At 39.0% G+C, this 25,491-nt stretch overlaps 1 pseudogene; it reads right to left on the reverse strand.

The window, feature by feature from the left end:
• Positions 1-9,632: 9,632 nt before the first annotated feature.
• On the reverse strand, positions 9,633-9,787 carry LOC142443818 (U1 spliceosomal RNA; annotated as a pseudogene).
• Between the last annotated feature and the right edge of the window lie 15,704 nt (positions 9,788-25,491).

Raw genomic sequence — 25,491 nt, forward strand, 5'->3', positions numbered from 1 at the left:
TATTCTTTACAGTCCTTAAGCCGCCGATATTTGGCAATGTTTACATCGTATGCATATCAGAGTGAGCATCCAATTCCTTCTTCATAGTATATTCTCGTTTTGGAAACTCTGCTGAAACCCATTCACTTTGGGTGACCATCCTACCATTTGAAATACCAATGACACAGCTTCCAGCCCCACAGAAACATACAAGCCACCACAGTACTAATAATTTACAGTCAAGGGCATGAAAAAGTTCCTAAAATTACTTAGCATAGAGTTTTAGTATTGTAGATAAAATGATATATGTAAGATGGCTGATAAAAATGTTTTTATAACTAATGACAAGAAACTTTGTATAAAATGTAATGTATTTATATTGAAACTTGACAAAAAGTTCAGAGACCGTCATTCGAGTGTCAGCCTCTCTGACAGTGGGGTTGGCACTCTGCACTTCCTCCAGTACAGATGCTGTCTGTCTTCTGACCGTCCTTGTTAGGTTCGCTCTTGTTTCACAGCACCATTATTTAAAGACACCAAACGTCCAGCTTTTGAATATATGTGAAGTGATTGAAATGGCATGAGTTGAGATGGGTGCACCTTTATCCTCAAGGTGACAGCCTTGCTTGTATATACTTTTAAAAGGTCTTTTGCCGGATGAAATAGGTCATTTAATATCCATATGTGTTTTGCACACTATGCTACAAAAGAGAACTTGAAAATACCTGGTGTTTTCAATCATAAAATGCCAAGGACACTATTGCAATAGTAGTAATTCATGAAAAAATCAGGGGCAAACTCAATACCCTAACTCAGAGAAGAATGAAGAAAAATTTGGAGACCATGATTCCTTATTAAAATATGCAAAGCCTAAACTGTTAGGTGTATGATCATTATTGATACCAGCTCTTATCTTACATCACAAACAGGTTTAAATGCAATTAAAAAAACTTATGACCAGAAGGCAATAGGATCTAGCTGAATGGCAGTTGGCTCTGAAGCATAGACACGTCAGCGGTCCGAGGTTTTTTAGAGGTGAGATTATATACACCCCAGATCACCCAGCCAGCATGCTCTAGCCAGGATGACACAAGGGCGATTTGCAACTCTGAAGGTACACAAAGAAACATTCGCTCCTCCGTGCAGGCTGTTCGAAGACAGAGGGGTAGGTGGGACTGGGGAAAGTGAAGTAGCTGATAACTGCAGGTGACTGCTCTCTGTAGCCATGCCAGGGAATCGAGAACAAAGTGTCCATTTTGCCCAGGCTGACAGACATACCAACAGATGCTGCAAACAGCTGCCCAGGATAAACTGTTACCATTCTGCCCCCACCATGGGTCTGAGATACATTGGTCCTTCCTGTCAGACTAAGGAACAGCTTTATCCCACTGCTGGGACCTCGAGTTTAGTATGCTACGCTATTATATAATGGAGTACAAATTAGTTATTTTGCCTATACTAGACTGTTAGGATCTTTAGCGTTGCTGTCAGTAGGAATTGACTTAGTCGCAGTGAGTGAGTGAGTGAGTGAGTGAGTGAGTGAGTGAGTGAGTGAGTGAATGTGAGAGTGAGAGTGAGTGAGTGAGTGTGAGAGTGAGTGAGTGAGTGAGTGTGAGAGTGAGTGAGTGAGTGAGTGAGTGAATGTGAGAGAGAATGTGTGAGTGAGTGAGTGTGAGAATGAGTGAGTGAGTGAGTTTGAGAGTGAGTGAGTGAGTGTGTGAGAGTGAGTGAGAGAATGAGTAGTGAGTGGATGAGTGAGGAAAGCATCCATGTTGCACTTTTGCTTGCACTGAATAGACTGCTAACTGACACGCTGGTGGTTCATGCACATGAGTTTTTCCCAGGGATAAATGTGAGACAGTCTGCTTCCTTAAAATGCCCAGCCTAAGAAGCTTTCTGGGGGCAATTCTACTACTTACTCTATTCCTATAGGGTCACTATGCTTCCCACCGGACAGAAGTGTTTTGTTTTTTTATATACTATTAGGAGAATCAAGCCATGATTACATTTACAAAGAAATTTCTATCGAATTTTCACCAGCAGCTGTGAAAGCAAAAGAGCGAACCCTAGAAAACACAGTACAATTGTACATCTCAATGTATTTTCTTGACATTGATCTTTCTGCTTTTAATATATTATGTTTAACTCACGGATACACCCCTGCCATGCCTCACTTTGACCCAGCTCCTGAGCAAAGAGGGGTTAAGCCATGACATACAATGGTCCTATTAACAGGGGAATGTTAAAATTAAGAAAGCTTCCAATTATGTAATTGCTCTGCTTGATATCTCACATAGTCTCCTTTTAGATGGGGACTACAATTTAGGAGGAAAATTTTTCATTGAAAATCCAATATATGCCAAACTATACTGTTTCTATAATCCTTTTTAGAATCATGTAAAAACAAGTGAAGAATCTGCTTCAATATTTTTTATTTTATTATCTTTAAATTGCTTTTATACCCTCTCCCTTTTCAATCTTTTCCCAATTAATGAAAGGGAAAACTATTACTCCTACACAATATTGTAGGGAAAAGTACATATCAATGTCTTTATTGTTTGTCTCTTTTAATCCTATATGCCCTAGGAGAACCGTTAACAGAATATTAACTGTTCAAAAGGTAATGAAAAGTGAATTATTTTAGGTGGTAGAAAACATTCAGCATTAACACTGGGTATCATCATACAATGAAGAAATATTGTCTATAATATTTCTGACACCAAAGACACCATTAAATTGATAGTAGTAAAGAGAATGATCAGTAACTATATGACAAACTGTAGCAAGCAGGAGCCTAGTAGTTGTACATTTATGTTGTAGATACATCCATGTATGTATCTGTGTACATGTATGTGTGGGTTTGTATGTTGTCTGCATGTGATTTTTAAAATCATTTTATTAGAGGCTTGTACAACTCTTATCACAATCCATACATACATCCATTGTGTCCAGCTCATTTGTACATTTATTGCCCTCATTCTCAAAACACTTGCTTTCTACTTGAACCCATAGTATCAGCTCCTCATTTTTTCCTTTCCCTTCCCACCACTCCCCTCTCTCATGAACCCTTGCTAATTTATAAATTATTATTATTTTGTCATATTTTGCACTGACGTCTCCCTTCACCCACTTTTCTGTTGTCCGTCCCCCAGAGAGGGGTTTATATGCAGATTCTTATAATGTGTTCCCCTTTTCTAACCCACCTTCTCTCCACACCCCTAATATCTCCACTCTCACCACTGATCCTGAAGGGTTCAGCTGTCCTGGATTCCTTGTGTTTCCAGTTCTTATCTGTACCAGTGTACATCCTCTCATCTAGCCAGAATTGGAAGGTAGAATTGAGATTATGATAGTAGGGGGGAGGAAGCATTTAAGAACTAGAGAAAAGTTGTATGTTCCATCATTGCTACACTGCATATTGACTGGCTTGTCTCCTTCCTGCGACCCCTCTGTAAGGGGATGTACAGTTGCCTACAGATGAACTTTGGGTCCGCACTCCACATTCCCCCTCATTCACAATGATATGATTTTTTTGTTGTTGTTCTTTGATGCCTGATCCCTTAGATAACTCGTGATCACACTGTCTGGTGTACTTCATCCATGTGGGCTTTGTTGCTTCTGAGCTAGATGGCCACCTGTTTACTTCAAGCCTATAAGACCCAGGATGTTATAACTTTAAATAGCCGGGCACCATCAATTTTCTTCACCACATTTGCTTATGCACCCGCTTTGTCTTTGGTGATCCTGTCAGAAAGGTGTGCATTATGGAATGCTAATTTAGAACAAAGTGTTCTTGCATTGAAGGACTACTTGAGTGGAGACCCAATGTCCATCTGCTAACTTAACACTAAATCTATACATATATTCACATAGATCTATTTCCCCACCCTAATATATAAATATATTTATATTTGCACATGCCTGTATTTAGACCTCTATAAATGCCCTTTGCCTCCTAGATCTTTCCTTCATTTCCTTTTATGTTCCTCTTGTCCCACTATCATGTTCAGCTATCATTTGGGTTTTGGTAATTTCTCTTGGTTACATTGCCCTTGATCAAGCCCTAGCACACCTCTTATACCCTCCTCCTCCTCACCACTGATTTTGAATTACATGTTGTTCCTTTGTCCCTGGGCTTGTTAACATCACATCCTTTCCCTCACCTCCCCCTCTCCCATGTTCCCCAAACCATTTGTTTATCCACCCTATCTTATCTAGATAGATCTGCAGAAAGGATAATATGCACAAAAACAAGACAGAGTGAAACAAACCAACAGAAAAAAAAACAAAGCAATAGCAACAACAAACAATGACCAAAAAAAGAAAAAACTTATAAATAGTTTGAGATCTGTTTGTTGACCTTTGGAATGGTTTTCCAATAGTTGAGTCTGATGGGGTGGCACGCACTGGCCCCAAAGTCTATGCTTGGTACTCCCTTGGAACTTCCTTTTTCTGCTCCCCTTGCTTTTCTGTTGCATACCCTTAGTGTTGTGCCTCAGGGTGGTGGGATTAGATCAGGCACAATTCCCATACTGTGTCTCCAGTGTTGTCCCCTATAGGGCTATGGGTCACTGAGGGATATCATGTCTCATAGAGAGGCTGGCCATATGGTCCTCTGTGCATTGTCTGCTCTGAGCAGGGATATCGTCCTGTCCTCAAGGTTTGGTGGTCCAGGATGTGCTCCAATCCCTCTTCCTCCCCATGATTGTCTTTATTATCATTCTTATACTATTAAACAAAAGATGTGCACGAATCCTTGTTAATACTGTAAATAAGTTACTTGTTTCCAATTAGGAAGTACAGTTCAAAAGAAAAACCATCGCCTCATAATGTGTAATGCATGGTTTATGTATTCCCTTTGGGGAACTGGTTACCCTGTAATGGGGCATGTAATTGATGGCTAAATCTTGTTAGGTGGAAAAATATTATTTTATTTTGGGAAAATTAATTGTGGTTGAAATTATGTAAATGCATACCACATTGCTCCAAGATACACAATGGCAGATTAGAACTCTGTTGACTTGGTTACACTGGGAATGAAAATTTCAAAACCTCTTTTCCTTTATGTGTCTGAATTAGAATTAGTCAAAAATGAAATTTGTGTCATATTTGCAATGCAGCGTGAAAACAATGGCTATAACTCCTTGAGTGCCCTTGCTTGTTCAGATGTGATGAGCACATTAGACATTTGAGATTAGTTTATTCATATCTACTCTGCTCCATGTCTATTGTTTTCTTTTTCCTAAATATTTCTCTTGCTGACAGGTAATCAAATTGCCATCAAATCAATAAAAATGTTGGCAACACAGAAGCTTCACTTTCCACACATGTTATGATCTCCCCATACCTAATTCCACTTCCCCAGCTGGCTTTGTTTGCCTTCTCTATTTGACTGGTTGGTAACATTCTGTGAAGATTTTGACCTTGCATTTCAGATTCTTATCCAACTAGCTCCTAGACAATATTGTTTGATATCTGTTATACTTAGTTTCCAAGGGCTGCCAGAACAAGATGCCACAGTGTGGCTTAAACTCTCCTCAACCCCTTAAGACAGAACAAAACCCAGGAAAACAAAACCTTATTTTCTCAAAGCTCTGGAGGCTAGGAATTCCAAATCCGGCTTCAGTCCATGTTGATTCCTACTGAGGGTTTTGAGAGAGGAGTTTTGTTCCATGACTCTTTCCTAGTTTCTGAAATCTTTGGTGTTTCTTGAGACTTTTAGATACATTTATATCTGTCATCAAGTGGCATCCTTCTCTTGTTTATGTCTGTATTATTCTGGGTAGACTAGGGAAACAAATCCATGGACACACACATGTGTATAAGAAAGGGATTTATATACTAGATAAATTGAACATCGAGAAAACATCCCATCCCAGTCCAGATCAAATTCAACCCTTATTTAGCTTATCTGATCCATTATCTAGACTAGTCTATTTTTACAAAAATATGTGATTAGGTCTCCGAAGGCATCAAGACAGATTTGTGCTTTCTGTCAGCTGATTTAACCTTCTGTCAGCCATTTTCCTTAAGTAGCATGGTTTCTGAGACATTCAAATGGTGATTTCTACTCCTGAGCTCAAAATATACATTAATAACATTCATTTTTACCATTTCACAAAGGAATAACCAAAGACTACAACCAAACAAAATAATCAAAGCCTTAACTTCCCATAATCTTTCTAAAAACCACTCAGTAAACATCAAGGATATCTCTGACTTCTGGCTAGCCAAAGAAGAAGCTCTAGCATGAAGCAGAAGTCAAACAAACATCTTTCTCCATCTTTATGAATTTGTTTCTCTAGTCTACCCAGACAAGCACAATGCCTCCGTCTATTCTCTCCTTCTGTAAGACATCATTCCGAAAGGATTAGGACTTGAGCCCAGGAAATACACATGGCTTAACTGATGGTATCTTGTAAAAATAGACTCTAAATTTTCAAAAAGGACCCAAAGGTCACACCCTTACAAATAACCAGAAAACCAAACTCACTGACCTCCTGTCAAGGCTGACTCACAGCGATCCTCTGTGATTGTTTTCCACGACTGTCACTGCTCAATAGGGTAGAAAGCCCAGTCTTCCTCCTGCAAAGCTGCTGGTTGTTTTGAACTGCTGACCATGTGAACACAGCCCAACCCATAACCACTACACTACCAGTGGTAAAGGGGTCAGAATTTCATCATAACTTTGGGAGGAAATTTTAAGATATAATAATGACAATCCCAGTACAGTCAGTACTCAGTCCCTGATTATGTTCTACAAAGCTTAAAATCTTTACTTATCGCAGCAGAGGGTGACTACATCAGTCTAACAATTGATGCAGTCATTGATTACCTTGCTCCGAGTTTGCAGCTGTTATGACCAAAACACTACTGACTATTCCTAAGTATTATAGACAGAAGTAGATGTTATCAACTTTAAATTCATGATCTAAATTGATCATCTTTTTTTCTCCACCTAGACACAGAATCCTTTAGCTAGTCTTTCTTATTCTATTCATGCTTGATATATTTTTCTCATTGCTGTTAATTTTAAACTCATCATCAAGAATAATTATTTTCAATTAGGGCACCTTAAAAAATTCTGCTCAAAATCTTCTAATGACTGTTTCAAATTATAAAGTTACAATATCACAATTCCCAACAATATTTCATATGAAAGGCTCTAAATTAAAAAATGTCTCATACTCTATTTCTTTTCTAAAACAATATTTGTCATTTCATGATGAATAAGCACTTAATGGGAAGGAACTCATGGTTGCTAATATTTTGCAATACTTAGAATAGTCTTCCACAATAAATATTTTAATAATCTATACATTTGAGCAAATTATTGGATATTACTCTTGGTTAAAACTTACTTAAAAATTATCTCAAATTAGAATAAATTTTAAATGGGATTACAAAAACCTCTGTAATATTAATCTACTCTGGGTGTTGTAGTAGTAAAACTATCATGTTAATCAAAGACAGATAATAGTTTACATTTTTAGTTAAAGATTTGCACATATTTACTTAATTTGAAGAGTGTATTATCCATGGTAGTAGTGTTCATAACATTAAAATTATTGATGCAACATCGCAGTGAGGCATGCTGTTGTAGCTCTCATGTCCACGGAAATGCCTCATGCATATCCATGATTTTCACTCTATCATCATATCTTCATGCATAATCATGCCCAAGTTTTCCCAGGTAGGTGCATACATATTATTACAAATAAACTCAAATTTGTTTTCCTATGAAAATAAAATTTAAAATATTTTAGTGTTATGAGAATCGGCATATAGCCAACATTATATTTTATTTTGAGAATTAGTATATATAAATAGATATATTTTTATTAAAAATATATGAATTCTTGTGCATTAGAAGCGCATGACTTACTTTAAATGGCCCTCTGTTTCATTTGTTGTCTCATCTCTTATTAATTTTCCTTTTCCTTTTTTTAATTTAACCGCAATGACTGCTCTACTTTAACTTATCACCCTTTATTCTCCCGTATAATGTCACGTATGCAATTCCTTTTTCTGGAAAAGCGATTACTCAAATATTTTATTGGTTAGACCGTTTAGTGCTGTCATAACACTACAGAAGAGCTAATTTATTGAAACAGTTCCTAGCATATTATAGAAAGCAAAGCTCTACGATCTTCTAGAACCTCATTCAAGTTCTCATACACTGTGTATGAGGAAGGCTTGGGGCTTTCCTTCGGCTTTCTACAAGTAGAAAAGTAGCTTCACTGAAAATAAAGATTGTTTCTTTTATTCACTTTGACCCCCACTGAAAAGGAAATAATGCAAATGCTAAGTCATTATTGCAGAATAATTATTTCAGTGAGTTTTTGCTTCGTAATTTTCTATGGCTAGCTACTCTCAATGTGATTTTTTAAATATAGGGAAATATTATGAGAAAAATATTTGAATATTTTGTCCACTTCATCCTGTGGTGCAAATTAAGTTGATGCTGATCTGTGAAACATGTGTTCATATTTCTTAATGTTTAACGAATTGTTGCTCTGGCTCCTTCCTTCCATGCATCCTTCTCTGATAAACTAGAGCCACGTTTTCTAGACAGATGCACACTCACTTCCATCCCCATACTAGTCATCACAGCAAGGAGATATAGACAATCTAAATGCCCATCCTTGGAAGGGTAGATAAAGACAATTCGGCACATACAATGGACTATTATGCAACATTTAATATAATGAGGACACCGTGAAAAACTTGGTCCCATGGACAATGTTAAAGGACAATATGCTGAATGAAATTCAGCAATAACAAAAGGACAATAATTGCATGAGCCCATTGTTGTTATTAAAAAAGGAAAAGACAAGAGAATGTTTTCACACACAAAGCAATGAACTTTAACAGTTCTCTGTGGCAGGAAAGTAAAGAGGAAAGGGAGAAGATGTAGCCTACAGTGTAGGCAAATATTAACTTACTTGATGGGGAGATAATATGCAACGTAGGGATATAGAAAAACAAAAGATGGGAAAAGGACAAATAATTAGAAAGTTTGATAAATTATTGAATAAAAATGATGATCTTATATGTAAAATTTGCCGAACTAAGAATAAAACATTTCAATATATATATTACTACTAAATCTTTTAAAAACCTAGTGCAATATGATGTAATGGATTTTCTGGCTGTTGGAGTTATCTACTGTTATGTAATAAATCAACAACATCAGCAAGTTTTTATTTTCTTTTTTAGTCACAATAGTAGCTGCAACTCAAATCAAACAAGAGAATCCATGTCTAAAATAGTTTACTCAGTGATTGATAAACAGTTAATATCCTCTGAGAAACTCCTTGAACTTCCTCACGGCTTGGTGGCTGTATCCCAAAGCAAGCATCCCAAGTGGCATCTAACAAAGGCAGTGCAGTGGAGTGTCTAGCTCAGCCTCTCTAAGTTAGTACAACATACTCTTTGTGGCTTTTGAATCCCTGATTAGTTCAATAACCCAAACCATGAGAATTTTTGCAATATTGTCTAATGAGTTGTTTCTGCAGCTATTCTTCCTCCTAGTTTCTGACCTCAGCCACTGCATCCCAGCACATGTCAACATAATACTGCTGGAGTTCTGATGATTTCCTTAACTGAACTTTTCTTCCTTTGTTTGTTTGTTGTTGTTGTTGTTTTTTAATTGTGGGAGAGCGCGAACGCAGTCCCACAAATTACGCAGTCGAGTTTCCACATTTGTGGAAATTGCAGGGGTCAGCACATGCGGAATGCAATGGGTGAGCCTCGCCCTGGGAAAACCACCTTCGTGATCATGGTATCTCCCCTGCCAGGTAAGTATTTAAATGAACTTTTCTCTTTAAAACAATTTGCAGGAGTTTTCAAAAAATGGTCTTCCAAACAGAAGCATTACCAGAACCTGGGAATTTGTTAGAAATGAACAATTTCACACCACATCCCAGATCTATAAAATCAGAACGCCTGAGGGATGCAGCACAGCAATGTGAGTTGTAACACATCTTTCAGATTATAGACACATCTAAAGTTTCAGATCTTCTGAGCTAGAGCCTAACACTTCCTCTCCTGATGGTTTCTAAGCTCATCAAAGTTCTATCTCAACTCAGTCTATAAAGCTATTTGCTTAAATAACAGTAGTTCTATTAGAGAATTTTCTGCCTAAGATTGAGTTTCTAGAAAAAATATAATTATCTAAAATAAATAACATCTATGTATGAAATACATGTAATGTTCATTCTTTATTATATAGTTTTTATACAAGCTGTGTAGCTCCTTTTGTTTAACCCTTTGTCCTGTGGGATTCAGTTACTTGTTATTAGTTGTGTTAGTCCGGGTAGACAAGAGAAACAAATTCGTAGACACACTCATAGGTGCATAAGAAAGAGCTTTATTTTTCTTTCTTGTTATGTTTTGTTCTTTGTCAGTGGTTTGTTGTTGTTTTGTTGTATACTGTTGTTTTGTTTTGCTCTGTCTTGTTTTTGTGCATGTTATTATCTCCGCAGGTCTGTCTAAATAAGATAGGCTGGATGAGCTATCTAGAGGAAAAACAACGGGACCAACAGTTCCAGGGGGACATGGGATAGGGGGAGGTGGGAGGTAGGGGGGGGGTAAGGAAGTAGTGTTAACAAATCCAGGGACAAGGGAACAACAAGTGATCCAAATTGGTGGTGAGGCAGGTGTGGCAGGCCTGGTAGGGAATGATCAAGGGTAAGGTAAAGAAGAGGTATAGCTGAAACCCAGGTGGGGACGGAATACTGTAGTAAGGCAGGAGGAAAGTCAAGGGAGATTGAGGAAAGAGCTAGGAGGAAAAGGGCATTTATAGAGGTCTAGACAGAGATATGTACATATGCATATATATGTATGTATGTACATATATATATATATATATATATATGAATGGGGAAATAGATCTATGTGCCTGCATTTATAGGTTTAGTATTAAGGTGGCAGAAAGACCTTGGGCCTCTCCTTAAGTGCTCCCTCAATGCATGTTTTCATCTATTAAATTGCCATTCTATGATGCTCACCCTCCCCACACAAACGGCAGTAGACAAAGCAGGTGAACAAGCAAATGTGATGAAGAAAGCTGATGGTGCCCGGCTATCAAAAGAGATAGTGGCTGGGGTCTTAAAGGCTTGAAGATGAGCAAGCAACCATCTAGCTCAGAAGCAACAAAGCCCACATGGAAGAACACACCAGCCTGTGTGATCACGTGGTTCCGAAGGGATCAGTTATCAGGGATCAAAGAACAAAAAATCATATCATTGGGTGCACACCTCCATGGTATGATCGTTGAGGACAAACAGGTGGATAAGCATATATGGCAAGAAAGTTGATGGTGCCTGGCTATCAAAGAGATAGTGGCTGGGGTCTTAAAGGCTTGATGGTAAACAAGTGGCCATCTAGCTCAGAAGCAACAAAACCCACAGGGAAGAAGCACACCAGCCTGTGCGATCACAAGGTGTCAAAGGGATCAGGTATAAGGCATCATCATCATCAAAAAAAAATCTTACCAGAGGGAATGAAGGGGGAAGTGCAGAGTGGAGACTCAAAGCCCATTTGTCGGCCACTGTAGATCCCCTCACAGAGGGGTCTAGGGGAGGAGATGAGTCAGTCAGGGTGTGATGTAGCACCAATGAAGAATAAAGTGTTCTTCCAGTTCCTAAATAATGCTTCACACCCCCCTCCTCCCCAACTACCATGATCCTAATTCTACCTTGCAGGACTGGATAGGGCAGAGATTGTACACTGGTGCACATGGGAGCTGGAGGCACAGGGAATCCAGGGCGGATGATACCTTCAGGACCAGGGGTGTGAGGGGCGATACTGGGAGAGTAGAGGATGAGTGGGTTGGAAAGGGGGAACCGATTACAAGTATCCACATGTAACCTCCTCCCTGGGGGGATGGACATCAGAAAAGGGGGTGAAGGGAGATGTCGGACAGGACAAGTATGACAAAATAATTTATAAATTATCAAGCGTTCATGAGGGAGGGGGGAATGGGGAGGGAGGGAAACAAAGAGGACATGATACAAAGAGCTTAAGTGGAGAGCAAATGCTTTGAAAATTATGAGGGCAAAGAATGTACAGATGTGCTTTACACAATTGATGTATGTATGGATTGTGATAAGAGTTGTGTGAGTCCCTAATAAATTTCTGAAAGAAAAAAAAAAAGAGCTTTATACACAAGAGCAATTGAGTATTGAGAAAGCATCCCAGCCCAGTCCAGATCAAGTCCATAAATCTGATATTAGCCCATATTTGCGATAGCAATCCATAAAGTCCTCTTGAGACTCACAAAGGCATGCAATGACACTGAATGCAGGAAGATCACAGGCCATTTGCTGCAGTCTTGTGGATCCAGTGGCATTAGAAGCATCTCAGTGCTGGCATGGGTCTCCACATGGCTCCTCCAGCCTAGGGCTTGGTGTCTTTCAACATAGCGCCATGTGTCCTTTCAGTAGCACTCCTCCCAAGGAGTGAGCAGTGAGAAAGAGGCTCTCCCGGCTCCAAAGAGCAAAAGCATGATTTCCCAGAATTCTCAAGAGAAGGCCATGCCCACACAGAGGCCACCTTGGCTATGATCTGATTGACAGAGTAGACTACCCCATTCCCTCTTAAACCTCTCAAGTCCCAAATTGACATCAGATTATGTAACTACCACATTAGTCAACTAGTTAATTATTTCTCTTCTCAGACACTCCCTTTTGGATGGTTGTATAAAGTGTTTAGATTTGTTTGTTTTGTATATATATTTCTTACATCTTGGTTTTAAAATATAATTAACAGATTATTTTAAAGTATTTAATAATATATATTTATAAAAACACAAATATTACAGAAAAAAGTGGTACCCTTAAAGTCTGAACCGCTGGCAAACAGGTGGGCAGTTTGAAATCATCCAAAATCACCTTGGAAGAAAGACATGCAGCTCTGCTTTTGAAAGGCCTTAATCTTAGCGACTCCAGATGTCACAGCGTTCCACCCTGTCCACGTGGGGTCACTAAGTCAGAATCCACTTAGTGGCAACAGTAACAGGAAAAAATTACAAATAAAACGTTTAGTCTAACTCTATTAATTTTTTTCATTGGTTTTGTATGGCAAGCACATTTCATTTAAAAATGCACTCCTTAAATTAAGCCAGTACTGAGATATTAGTACAATATTTGCCATGCAGTTCTCTGAACTTCTGCTTCTGGAAGGAGATTTAACAATGTTGTGGAAGATGTACAAGGGTGCTTTTGTTGCTGCACAATAGGGGGCCCATTTTAAGCTTCAAACCAAGCAGAAAATGGTTACTTTCATCAAAGAGATTTAAAGTACCTCTCCCATCACTCAGTAGCTGAGGATGCTGATTACAGTCAGAAACACAGGCACCAGCTCTCTGCTCAAGTTTGAGAAAAATGAGAACTTCGATATCGGAGTCACTTTCATTAAAAAGTGAAGGAAGTAGCTAACATTCAACAGTGATTATTAAAAGGAAATAACATTTTTCATAAAAATCCATTTATAATATCTCAGTACTTACAGAATTCAAACAATGATAAAGGACTTGCTGTGACTAGTAATGAGTAACTTGAAGCCAGAATTGGCTATTTCAGCACAGATGTCTCGGATTGGAACAATAGCAAAATTTCAGAAGAGAATCCTGACTATCAGTGAGGAAAACCTCATTGCCCTTGACTTAACCTAATTGCCTGCTGGCCCCATATGTTGCAGTACAGACTTGCTCCATTGAGTTTTCTTGGCTGATTAGAACTCCCAATATTTTGATGATCATCGAGCGTAAGCGATTTGTGTCACTGATACCTTAAATGAAATGATGCAGCTCTATTAGGGAAGAATTTTCACTCATCTGGACCCTTTGGATGTTTTCGGAGGTTTTAAATAGTCCTGAGAGCAGATGGCCTTTATCCCTCAGATTGCTTTGTGAGTTTGTAGTTAGCACCTCAACACATAGCCCACAATGCCACCGGAGCTCCTCATCTAACAGACTGTTCTTGTGAGGTGCCATGAGTCACATGGGTGCTGACCCAACAGCCCTATGTATGACAGCAGGATACCCTGCCAAGTCCATCCTCACAATTCTTCTGCTATTTTAAAATTACTTTATTAGGGCCTCACCTCATGGGCATAGAAGCTGGTGTGCTTGTTTGTCTTCAAGCCTTTAAGACCCCAGATAATATATCTTTTGATAGCCAGGCACCATCAGCTTTCTTCACCACATTTGCTTATGCACCCATTTTTCTTCAGTGATCATGTCAGGAAGATGAGCATCACCGGATGCCAGGTTATTCTTATGTTTGAGCATACTGTTGCAGATACTGTGTCCATCTATCTTGCTGAGGCTCCTCCTATTTGTCACTGTTCCTCTACTTTACCAAGTAATGTTCTTCTCCAGAGACAGGTCACTGCTGAAAATATGTCCAAAGTATGTGAGATAAATTCTTAACACCCTTACTTTTAAGGAGAATTTTAACTGTACTTCTTTCAAGATAGATGTATTTGTTCCTTTTGCAATCCATGATAATTTCAGTATTATTTTCCAGCACCACAATTAAAATGTATTGATTCATCTTCACTCTTCCTTATTGACTGTTTGATTTCACATGTAAATGAGGCAATTGAAAATACCATGATTAAGGTCAGTCAAACCTTAGTTCCCAAAGGAATATCCTTGTTTTTCAACATTTTATAGAGGTCTTGTGTAGCATAACACATACTTTCATAATTTGTTTTTGTTTTACGTTTACTGCTACTTCCATGAACACTGATTGTGGATCCAAGCAAGGTGAACTCTTTGACAACCTCAATCTTGACTCCCTTTACCATAATGTTACCTGTTGGTTCATTTGAGGATTTTTGTTTCATTATACTGTTTTATACTCCATGCAGAAGGTTTGATCTTTGATCTTTATGACCAAGTATTTTGAATCCTCCTCACTTTCAGCAAGCAAGTTGCATCATCTGCATCCAAAGGTTGCTAAAAAGCCTTCCTCCAATCCTGATGCCCCATTCTTTCCATACAATCCATCTTCCCCTATTATTTGCTCAGCATATAGATTGAATAATTATGGTGTGAGGATACCAAACCTGACACACATATTTCTTTATTTTAAGCCATGTAGCATTACTTTGCTCTGTTTGCACAACCACCTCTCGATATGTGGACAGGTTGTCCATGAGCACAATGTAATGTTCTGGGTTTGCAATTCTTCTCAAGGCAATCCATAGTTGTTCTGATCTACACAGGCTAATGCAAACAGCACTCAGTGTGTACTCTTTTAGTTGTATAGAAGTGTGCGTGGGGGTAGATTTTATGCCAACTTGATGACACTTACATAGAGATAAGGGTGGGATTCAGCTTCAAAATCAGGTAGCATCCTGATGATAAATCCTTGAGGGATTGGTCTTCTGGATAAAGGAGTGAAAACTTATCTACCTCTTGCCCTTCACATTCTCTGCCTGCTAGAATTATATGTTTGCCTCCAGGACTGACACAAGCTCTGAGCTGTTGGTGCCCTGCTGCATTCCCTTAAAACTGGGATCCATATGACTCTGTACACACCAGCCTGAGATCTTGCTGCTTCTACTCCTGCTTCATCTGCCTGCAGCACTGTGCATCAAAAGAGGGCTGTGTGTTGCCTGGGTCCCATTGACTTCAATTGGACTGGGTTAAGGCACCTTCTGGATATGAATTTTTTTTTCACACAGATTTGAGTGCTACTGGTTTTGCTTTTCTAGATAATTGAGTCTGACCTAAGAATAAATAAAATAAAGACAGGACTGTGCTTTTCCCCTTGAAAACAAAGCCTGGAAGTTGTGAAGTCACTTCCGCTTCCATTGCTCTCTGACTACAACAGAATGAAGGTGCCATGATTTACTTTACAAGCTGTGACCAAAGTTAATCTTTTTTCTGGGAGGCCATGAGCCCCTGAGATGTTACTTTTAAAACCCTTCCATGTCTTATTATTCTTTTTTGCTCAAAATTTGCTGTAGTAGTGTTTGTAAATTTATTATCGTATAAGCAGTGTATTTGGTATAAAACATGCTTTAAAACCAGAGGTTTCAGTTACTGACAGAAGAGAGACATAGTAATTACCTTTTTGGAGGCATTTAAGACTTTTATGCAATAGCAAGCATTTTCCAGAAAATTGCAGGTTAAAAAGCCAGCATATTGATTTTAAAGACTTTCAATGGAATATTTTGGGTTTTATTGCTGTTGTTGTTATTTTTAGCTGAAGAATGTAAGTGGTAATTCTGTTGTTGATTCTAAGGCTCACAGTATTTGCTCGCAGTTCCTGGATTTGAAATTCACCTTTTACCTAACTGGCCTCAAAATCATGAGCCATCTGATTTCCTTTTCTGGCCATTGACTTCCAAGTCTATAAAATGCAAACAATTGTACTATATATTTCAGAAAGTATTGGATAAGTTGAAACATATGAAGTACTTAGAATATGTCCAGAGCATTATAAGCACTAAATATATAAACTCTGCAAAATTCACCGTCATAGAGTCCATTCGGACTCATTGTGACTCAATAGGGATTCCAAGATTTGAAATGTTTTGAAAAACATGCAGAGTCATCTTTCTCTAGTGAAGTGACTTGTGAGTTTGAACCACTGACCATGTGGTTAACAGCTCAATCTCTAGCTCAGGATGCTACCAGAGTTATATACATAGAAAGACCAAAGTTTCAAGACTGTCCAGTTTATTTCATCTTGAGTTAGATTTTAGATATTCTGATCATTTCATATGTAATGTTAGGCTTTCTTAAGTATAGCAAGTACAATAAGAAAATATCTGTTTATGTCTGAGAACAATTTTATTATAAACAATTGGCTGTAGAGATCAAGAATGCTAATATAAGAAAATAGCCCAATCATTGAAAAAATATGCTTCCATCCTTAAAGACACACACAGTTAATGCCAACTTAAACTGGAGGATTTAGTTTAACTCTGGCTCTTCTAATCTGCAAAAATGTACCACATTTTTTCTGTATTAAGTTCTGGATACTACTCTTTAAATACCTATCAATCAAGTCTAAAATTATAATCTTGGTAAGTAAATATTATTAAGGGAAGTTGATTACTTGCCAGGTACAGATGATTATATGCCCAGTCGCTAGCATAAAAGTTGGTGGTTTACCAGTCACTCATGGGCACCTGAAGAGGTAGACTTGGAGATCTGGCACCAAAAGATGACAGCTTTGAAAATTCTATGAGCCAGTTTTACTTTGCACAGATGTGGTTGTCATAAGTCTGACTCGACTCACCAGGAACTAAGAATAATTACGATCATAAAGAAAGCAAGTGAACTTCCTTAAGATCCCTGTCAGCTTGTTTTCCTGCGGTGGCTTGTGTGTGGCTGCGATATTGGAATCTAGGTCACTGGTATTTCAAATGCCATCGGGGTCATCTAAAGGAACAGGTTTCAGTAGAGCTTCCAGATTCTGACAGGATAACAAAGAAGGACTTGGCTTCGCACTTTTAAGTAAGGGGCTTCTGAAAACTTTATGTATAGGTTCTAAACATTTTCCAGTATTGAGAGCCTAATGAATGGAAGTCTACCATTGTTGGAGATTGTGCCAGAGGATGGCCCCTTGGGCCCAAGGGTATTGGAAGTGTGACTGCGGAGGAATGGCTTTCTTGGACTGCAGTTGACCATGTTAGCAGGAATGGAGTATGACCTATGGGAGTGGAGTCTTTGGAATCCTCATTTGATGATGGGGCAGTACTCAAGGTAAGAAAAACAGCCACAAAGATGTGCTAATGACCAGCTGTTGGAATGTGTGAAGTGTGACTCCAGGAAAATTTGAAATCTTCACAAATGAAATAGAATGCATAATGATCTCTACCCTAGTGATAATGAACTAAAATGGACTGGTATTGGTCATTTTGAATCAAGGGAAACGTATTATTTACTTTGCTGGGAATAACACACGAGGAAGGGCATTGCATTCATTGTCAAAAAGGACATTTCAAGATCAATCTTGAAGTACAATGTTGTCTCTAGTGTACTTGTGTCTCTCTTCCTTTAGGCAAGTCCAATCAATATAACTATGATTCAAATATATGGACCACCCACTAAAGCTAGGGCTGAAGAAATTGAAGAATTATACCATTGAATTTAGTATGCTATCGATCAAACATGCTATCAAGATTCATTGATAATTATGGACAATTAGAATGCAAAATTGAAACAAAAAGGAAAAATTAATATTTGTAAAATATGGAGGAAATTATGCTGGAGATTACATGACAGAATTTTGCAAGACTTGTTTCTAGAAAATACCCTTTTTAATAACACAAAAGGCAACTATAAACCTCTATTTCTCCAGATGTCATATAAAGAAATCAAACTGACTACATCTATGGGAAGACAAAATGGAGAAGCTCAAATTATCATTAACTAATGCCAAACCAGGAGCTAACTGTGGAATAGATCATCAATTGCTCATATGCAAGTTCTGCTGAAGGAGTCCTGATGGCATAGTGGTTCCACGTTGGGCTGCTAACACCACTAGCCAGCTCTGAGGGAGAACAATGAAGGTTTCCAATCCTATAAAGAGCGACCGTCTTGGGGACTCACGGGGCAGTTCTAGCATGTCTTTAGGGATGCTATAAGTTGACATCAACTCGATGGCAGTGAGTTTGGAAGTGCAGGTTAAAGTTCAGGCTTTGCTTTCAGTTTAGGGATTTTTTTCACATAATTTTAGGTTAGAACAAAATAAAATTGGAGTAAGTCTATGAGAATCATAATATGACCTTGAGTCTATCCCACCTGGATTTGGAGAACATCTCAAGAGCAGATTTCATGTATTGAACATTAACGACAGAGCTGGTGAGCTGTGGGAGGGCATCAAAAACATCATTCATGAAGAAAGCAAAAAGTCATTAAAAAACAGGAAAGAGCGAAGAGATCAAAGTGGATTTCAGAAGAGACTCTGGATCTTGCTCTTTATTGTAGAGTGCCTAAAGCAAATAGAAGAAATAATGACGTCAAAGAGCTGAATAGAACATTTCAAAGGGAACCTGAGCATACAAATTTAAATATTATGACGAATATGTAAAAACCTAGATTTAGAAAATCAAGAGGAAAGAACACTCTCAGCATATCTTAAGCTGAAAAAAAATGAAGAAAAATACAAGCCTTGATTAATGTATTAAATATTTGATGGGCAAAATATCGAATGACGCAGGAAGCATCAAAAGAAGAAAATAATATTCAGAGTCACTGTACCAAAATGATTTAGTCGTCGGTCCACAATTTCAGGACACAGCACATGAGTCATTATCAGTGGTACTTAAGGAAGAAGTTCAAGCTGCACTGAAAGCATTAGCCAAGAACAGGTTTCTAGGAATGTATGGAATACCAATGAAAAGTTTCAACAACCCGCTGAAGCACTGGAAGCACTTACTCATCTATGCCAGGAAATTTGGAAGACAGCTACTTGGCCAAATGACTTGAAGAGTGTCATATCTGTACCAATTCCAAACTATAGAAAAATATCATTTATATCACATGCATCAATGTTCAAAGAAAAACATTATCAAAGAGCTGTCAGGTTTTGAGACTAGAGTCAGCAGAGGACATGGAAAAAGGAATATCATTGTTCAGTTGAGGGGTGAGGTGTATCCCATCAAAGCCATGATATTCCCAAATTCCTCATATGCTTATGAAAGTTGGTCATTGAATAAGGAAGACAGTAGAAGAATTGATGTGTTTGAATTATGGTACTGGTGAAGAATAGGGTGCTTTGCTCAATTGATGTATGTACAGATTGTGATAAGAGCCTTATGAGCCCCAATAAAAATATTTTTTAAAAAAAGAAGAAAATACCATGGCCTGTTAAAAGGATAAACTGATCTGTCTTTGAAGAAATATGACCAGAGTTCTACTTAGATGTCAGGATTTCTATACTTGGAACATGTTGTCAGAAGATACAGGCAACTGGAAAAGAACAGCGTGTTGATAAAGAAGGAGGACAGTGAAAAAGTGGTAGATCCTCAGTGAGATGGAGTGGCACCGTGGTGTAAAACAGGCTCAGTCATGGAAACAGTTGTGAGAACTGTGCAGGACAGAACCATATTTCATTCTGCCGTGCATAGGGTCCCTCTAAGTCACAACCCAGTGCTTGGCACTGAAAAACAACAGCATTCCAAAGTTCGTAGCACTAAATATTTGCTTTAAAAATCATTTTATTGGGAGCTCATACAACTCTTATCACAATCCATCCATCCATCCATCCATTGTGTCACGCACATTTGTACATATGTTGCCATCACCATTCCCCAAACATTTGCTTTCTACTTGAGCCCTTGGTATCAGCTCCTCACTTTTCCTTCTCCCTCCTTTCTCCCCCCTCCCCCATGAACCCTTGATAATTTATAAATTAATATTAATTTGTCATCTCTTACACCATCCAACATCTCCCTTCACCAACTTCTCTGCGCTGTCCACCTCCCCAGGGAGGAGGTTATATGTAGATCCTTGCAATCTTCCCACCCTTTCTCCCTCACTTTCCTTCCACCCTCCTGTTATTGCCACTCTCACCACTGACCCTGAGGGGTTCATCTGTCCTGCTCCCTATATTTCCAGTTCCTATCTGTACCAATGTACATCCTCTGGTCCAGCCAGATTTGTAAGGAAGATTTGGGATCATGATAGTGGGGGGAAGGAAGCATTAAAGAACTAGAGGAAAATTGTATATTTCATCATCGCCATACTGCACCCTGACTGGCTCATCTCCTCCCTGAACCCCTTCTGCAAGGGGATGTTCAATTTCACACAGATGGGCCCTGGGTCCCCACTCTGCACTCCCGCTCATTCACAATGCTATGATTTTTTTTTTGGTCCTTGATCCCTTCAACATTTTGTGATCTTACAAGCTGGTGTGCTTCTTTTATGTGGGCTTTGTTATTTCTCAGTTATAAGGCCCCTTGTTTACATTCCAGCCTATAGGACCCCAGATTCTATGTCTTTTAATACACAGGCACCATCAGCTTTCTTCACCACTTTTGCTTATGCACCAACTTTGTCCTCAGTGATCCAGTCGAGACAGGCTTGCTTGTTCCATGTGGGTTTTGTTGTTTTTCAGCTAGATGGCGGCTTGTTTATATTCAGGCCTTTAAGACTTCAGATGCTATATCTTTTGGTAGCAAAGCACCATCAGCTTTCTTCACCACATTTGCTTGTGCACTCCTTGTCTCCAGCGATTGTGTCAGGAAGGTGAGCATCTCAGACTGCCGAATTGTTCGAAGTGTTCTTGTGTTGAGGGAGTACTTGAGCAGAGGCCCACTGTCCATATCTTTTCTTGGTACTAAACCTATAAATCTATGTACATAGAACTATTCCTCCCTCGTTGTATATTAATATATTTACATCTGTATATACCTGTATTTATATCTCCATGACAACCCTTTGCCTCATAGTTCTTTCCTCTATTTCTTTGTACTTTCCTCTTGTCCCACTATCATGTTCAGCATTCATTTGGGTTTTAGGAATTCCTCTGGGTTACATTGCCCTTGATCTAGCCTTGCCAAACCTCTTACAACCTCCTTGCCACTGATTTTGGATCACTTGTTCCCTTGTCCCTGGGTTTGTTAACACCCCCTTCCTTTCCCCTGCTTCCCCTTCTCCTACCCCCCGGAACTGTCATTCATTGTTTTCTCTTCTGACTTGGTTATCCCACCTATCCTTCCAGGTAGACTTGCTATGTACCATAACAAGACTGAGTACAATGAGGCAACATTAGAAAGTTAAACAATAGCTACAACAATAACACACACACAAAAAAACCCAAACATATAAATAGTTCAAGGTATATTTGTTGTCCTTCACGAGTGCTTTCCAGTTGAGTCTGATGGGGTGTCATGCTCTGGCACTCCATCTATCCCTGGGAACTTCATTGTTGTGCTCCCCCGCTGCTCTGTTGCATTCCCCCAGAGACTGGCTTAGGTGTAGTGAACTCAGGGTGGGCACAATTCCTGCCATGTGTCTCTAGTGTTGTCCCCAATGGTGCCATGGGTCAATGAGGAAAGCTCTGTCCCGTAGTGAGGCCAGCCCTGTGGTCAGCTCTTTGCCTTGCTGTTTTGAGCAGGAATATTGTCCTAAGTGTTTTTGAGCCAGTAGGTGCTTCACTCTTTTTTTTTTTTCTTGCCTTTCTCCCCCGCGTTGGCTCCTGCGTTCTCTGATCAGACAAGTCCCTCTTCTTGACCTGTAGCTTCAGTATTGTCCTCTTAAGTGGATTCTTCTGGGGGAGAGGGTGGTGCTGTCCACTTATTTGGTAATGGGGCTGGCCCCTCAGGCCTCTCTATCTGTTCCCTGCTTCATGTTGTTCAGTGTGTTGTGTTCTTGTCTTGGAGTTCTGGGTTGAAGTCTGGTCCTTATTTCCCTGTGGAGACACAATCAACACCCTCCCCCTCTGAGTGCTAGTGCCCTGTTCCCCCAGCTTCCCATGACTTCCCCCTCCCCTCCTTTTTTGGTGGGCTACCATCTGTATCCCATATGTATCCCTGAGTTGAGTCTGGCCCCTGCCATATAAGCTGGACCTCACCTCAGGGACGTATGTATACTGTGGCTTCTTCCCTATGCCCCTTTTTAATTTTTAAGCTTACCTCAGTGGACTCACATATGCTTTTATATTGAGTCAAAACTATACTTGCAACTCTCTCTCCATTGTCTCTAAAATGTCAATGTCAGAATAGTAGACTGTGACTTTCACGTTCTGTCTCTAAGGCTGTTCTATTTCTCTCACTTATAAATACTAATTGCCCTTTGAGGTGACAATTTTACCTTTACATGTCTTTTTCATAATCATTTAATGCCTCCAGAACATTTCCATTTTTTCACTGAAGATTTAACTAGTAGAATATGTTCACCCCAATTGCAGTCATTATACTAAATAATGTCATTCCCTCTATGCATAACTTCAAATAAGTACTCTCTTTTAAACATCTTGGCCTCCCATTTATTTGAAGGGTGTCTTCCTAAAGGAAGCCCCCAATTAGAGATATTGTTACACCAAATTAAATCTTTAATCAGTCAGTTATGAGATATGAAAATCCATATGGGCTAGAATAGAACTGCTCTTTATTTTATTTCAATCAGAGAGTTTTCAAAAACAGATCACCAGTCATATCTATGTTGGGATGCTATTATAAAGGAATATTTATTTATAACTTCCTGTATAAGTTCATGTTGAAGTTGATGAAACTTAAAACACATCCACAAGAACCACAATAACAATTTAAATATATCTCAATTGAATTTAGAGAACATGTTAAAGACAGATTTGATGCACTGAACACAAATATAGAAGACCTGACAAGGTGTGGGGTGTCCTCAAGAATGTCTTACAGGAAGAAAACAAAAGGCCAATAGGAGATAAAGAAGAAAGAAATAAAATATCCAAGCACATATCAGGGGAAAGTCTGAAACTTGCTCTTGAATGCAGAATAGTTAAAGCAAAGACATAATGATGTATTATAATATATACAAAAGCTGGAGTTAAGAAGCTAAAAATAAAGAACATTGTTAACCTAACTAAAGCTGAAGGGCTTGGAGAAAAAAATAAAAGCCTTGAGTAGTAACATTGTAGGATTTTACTATCAAAATATTGAATTATAAAGGAAGTATCCTAAGAATAGGTAGGAAATACAGGGTTGCTGTACCAAAATAATTGGTTGATCCTCAGCCATCCCGAGAGGTAGCATATGTTCAACATTCAAAGTCCTTGAAAGAAGAATTGCAAGCTGCATAGCAGGCACTAGCCAATCACTGCGACTCAAATTTGCTATGAGTTGGAGTCAACTCAATGAACGTAGATGGTGCTGGAAGTTACTGTATATTATAAATATTATTTACAAGGCAACAACACACCAGTAACAACAAAAACAAAACTCATTGTCATCAGGTCCATTCTTACTCAGTACTATTTAACTCGGTCATATGTGCTATATATAAACCTGGAAGACAGCTACTTTGCCAATCTTCTAGAAGAAATCCGTCTTTTTCTCTAAAGAAAGGTGACCCAACACAAGGCAGACACTATCAAACAATATCACTAATATCACATGCAAGTAAGTAATTCTTGAAGATAATTTTTAAATGACAGCCAAAATAATCCAACAGGGAGCTGCCAGATAGTCAAGCTGGATTTATGAGAGAGCGGAGCAGAAGAGATACTGGTGTTGACATTAGAAGGATCTTGGCTGAAAGTAGAGAATACCTGTGTGGTGCAGTTAAATTACTTATGATTCTTCTATCCATGTTCTTAGGACAGCGATTCTCAAACTTCCTAATGCTGCGATCCTTTAGTACAGTTCCTCATATTGTGGTGAGCTTCCCAACCATAAAATTATTTTCGTTGCTACTTCATAGCTGTAATTTTGGTACTGTTATGAATCAGGTGACCCTATGAAAGGGTCGTTCCACTCGCAAAGGGGTCGCGACCCATAGGTTGAGAATCACTGCCTTAGGAGATGTAGTCAGGTAGTGATCACACAGTGGGCTGGTAAGTGCAAGATGAGCACTTGGAAACCACAAGCCCTTGACAGAAGATAGGGTTTTGTCCCCCTGTAAAGAGTTTCAGTCTTGGAAATACACAGGGACAGTTCTATCCTCTCCTGTACGTTCCTATGAGTCAGCACGGACTCAGTGGTAGTGAATTGTATCTATGTCTTTGGAATTTCCACAAAATGATTGGGCAAGCCTATGCAAACAAAGTGTATGAACATTTATAGAAGCTTTTGGTCAGTCTTAGCATCCTCATAGTTATATAAAAATTAGCTATGTCAGAAGAAGGGAGAAAGTATCCTTAGGCCATCAAGAAAATAGATGGATTGATCTCACAATGGTCTCAAGTGTAGGAACAATTTTGAGAATGGTGAAATACCAAGCAGTGTTTTGTTCTGTTGTGCCTAGGGTTACTACAGGTTGGAATTGACTCAATGGCCCCTAACAACAACAACAGCAACAACAGTGTAGCATGTGCCAGATGCCTATCAGAAATGGCAGAGGCAGCAGAGGCTAGAGCAACCAAGATTTTGTGACAAAGCATAGGAACCATGTCCCACAGAGAGTCAGTGCTGAAGTTCTGAGGCAGAGTTTTCACCTTCCTAGAGCACAGAGCAAGGCACCGCATGACTGAGAAGCTGAGGACCAGAGAGAGACTCACTTGCTGACTGAGAAGAGACACTGCTCTGGACAAAAGACTGTCTACTTAATATTTTCCATACTGACCCAGGTAACCTGCTAACTTCTCTAATAAACCCACAATCTTGAGTAGTGTCTGTGAGTTCTGTATATTGCGTATTCTTCTGGAAGATTATTGTAAAAGATTATTGAATTTAGCAAAGAAGTAGAGTGCTATGAGAGCTAAAATATGTGGCAAAATAGGGTAACAGAGGGAAAAATTTGTAGACCTGTCGGACTACTGCTTTGTGACTCTTGGCTTTGAGCTAGAGAGGAATTGGATTCTCTTTCACTATACTGAAGAAGAGGAGGAGATCAGATGTGGC

This window comes from Tenrec ecaudatus, chromosome 3 (genome assembly GCF_050624435.1).
Source record: "Tenrec ecaudatus isolate mTenEca1 chromosome 3, mTenEca1.hap1, whole genome shotgun sequence".
Classification (NCBI taxonomy): Eukaryota; Metazoa; Chordata; class Mammalia; order Afrosoricida; family Tenrecidae; genus Tenrec; species Tenrec ecaudatus.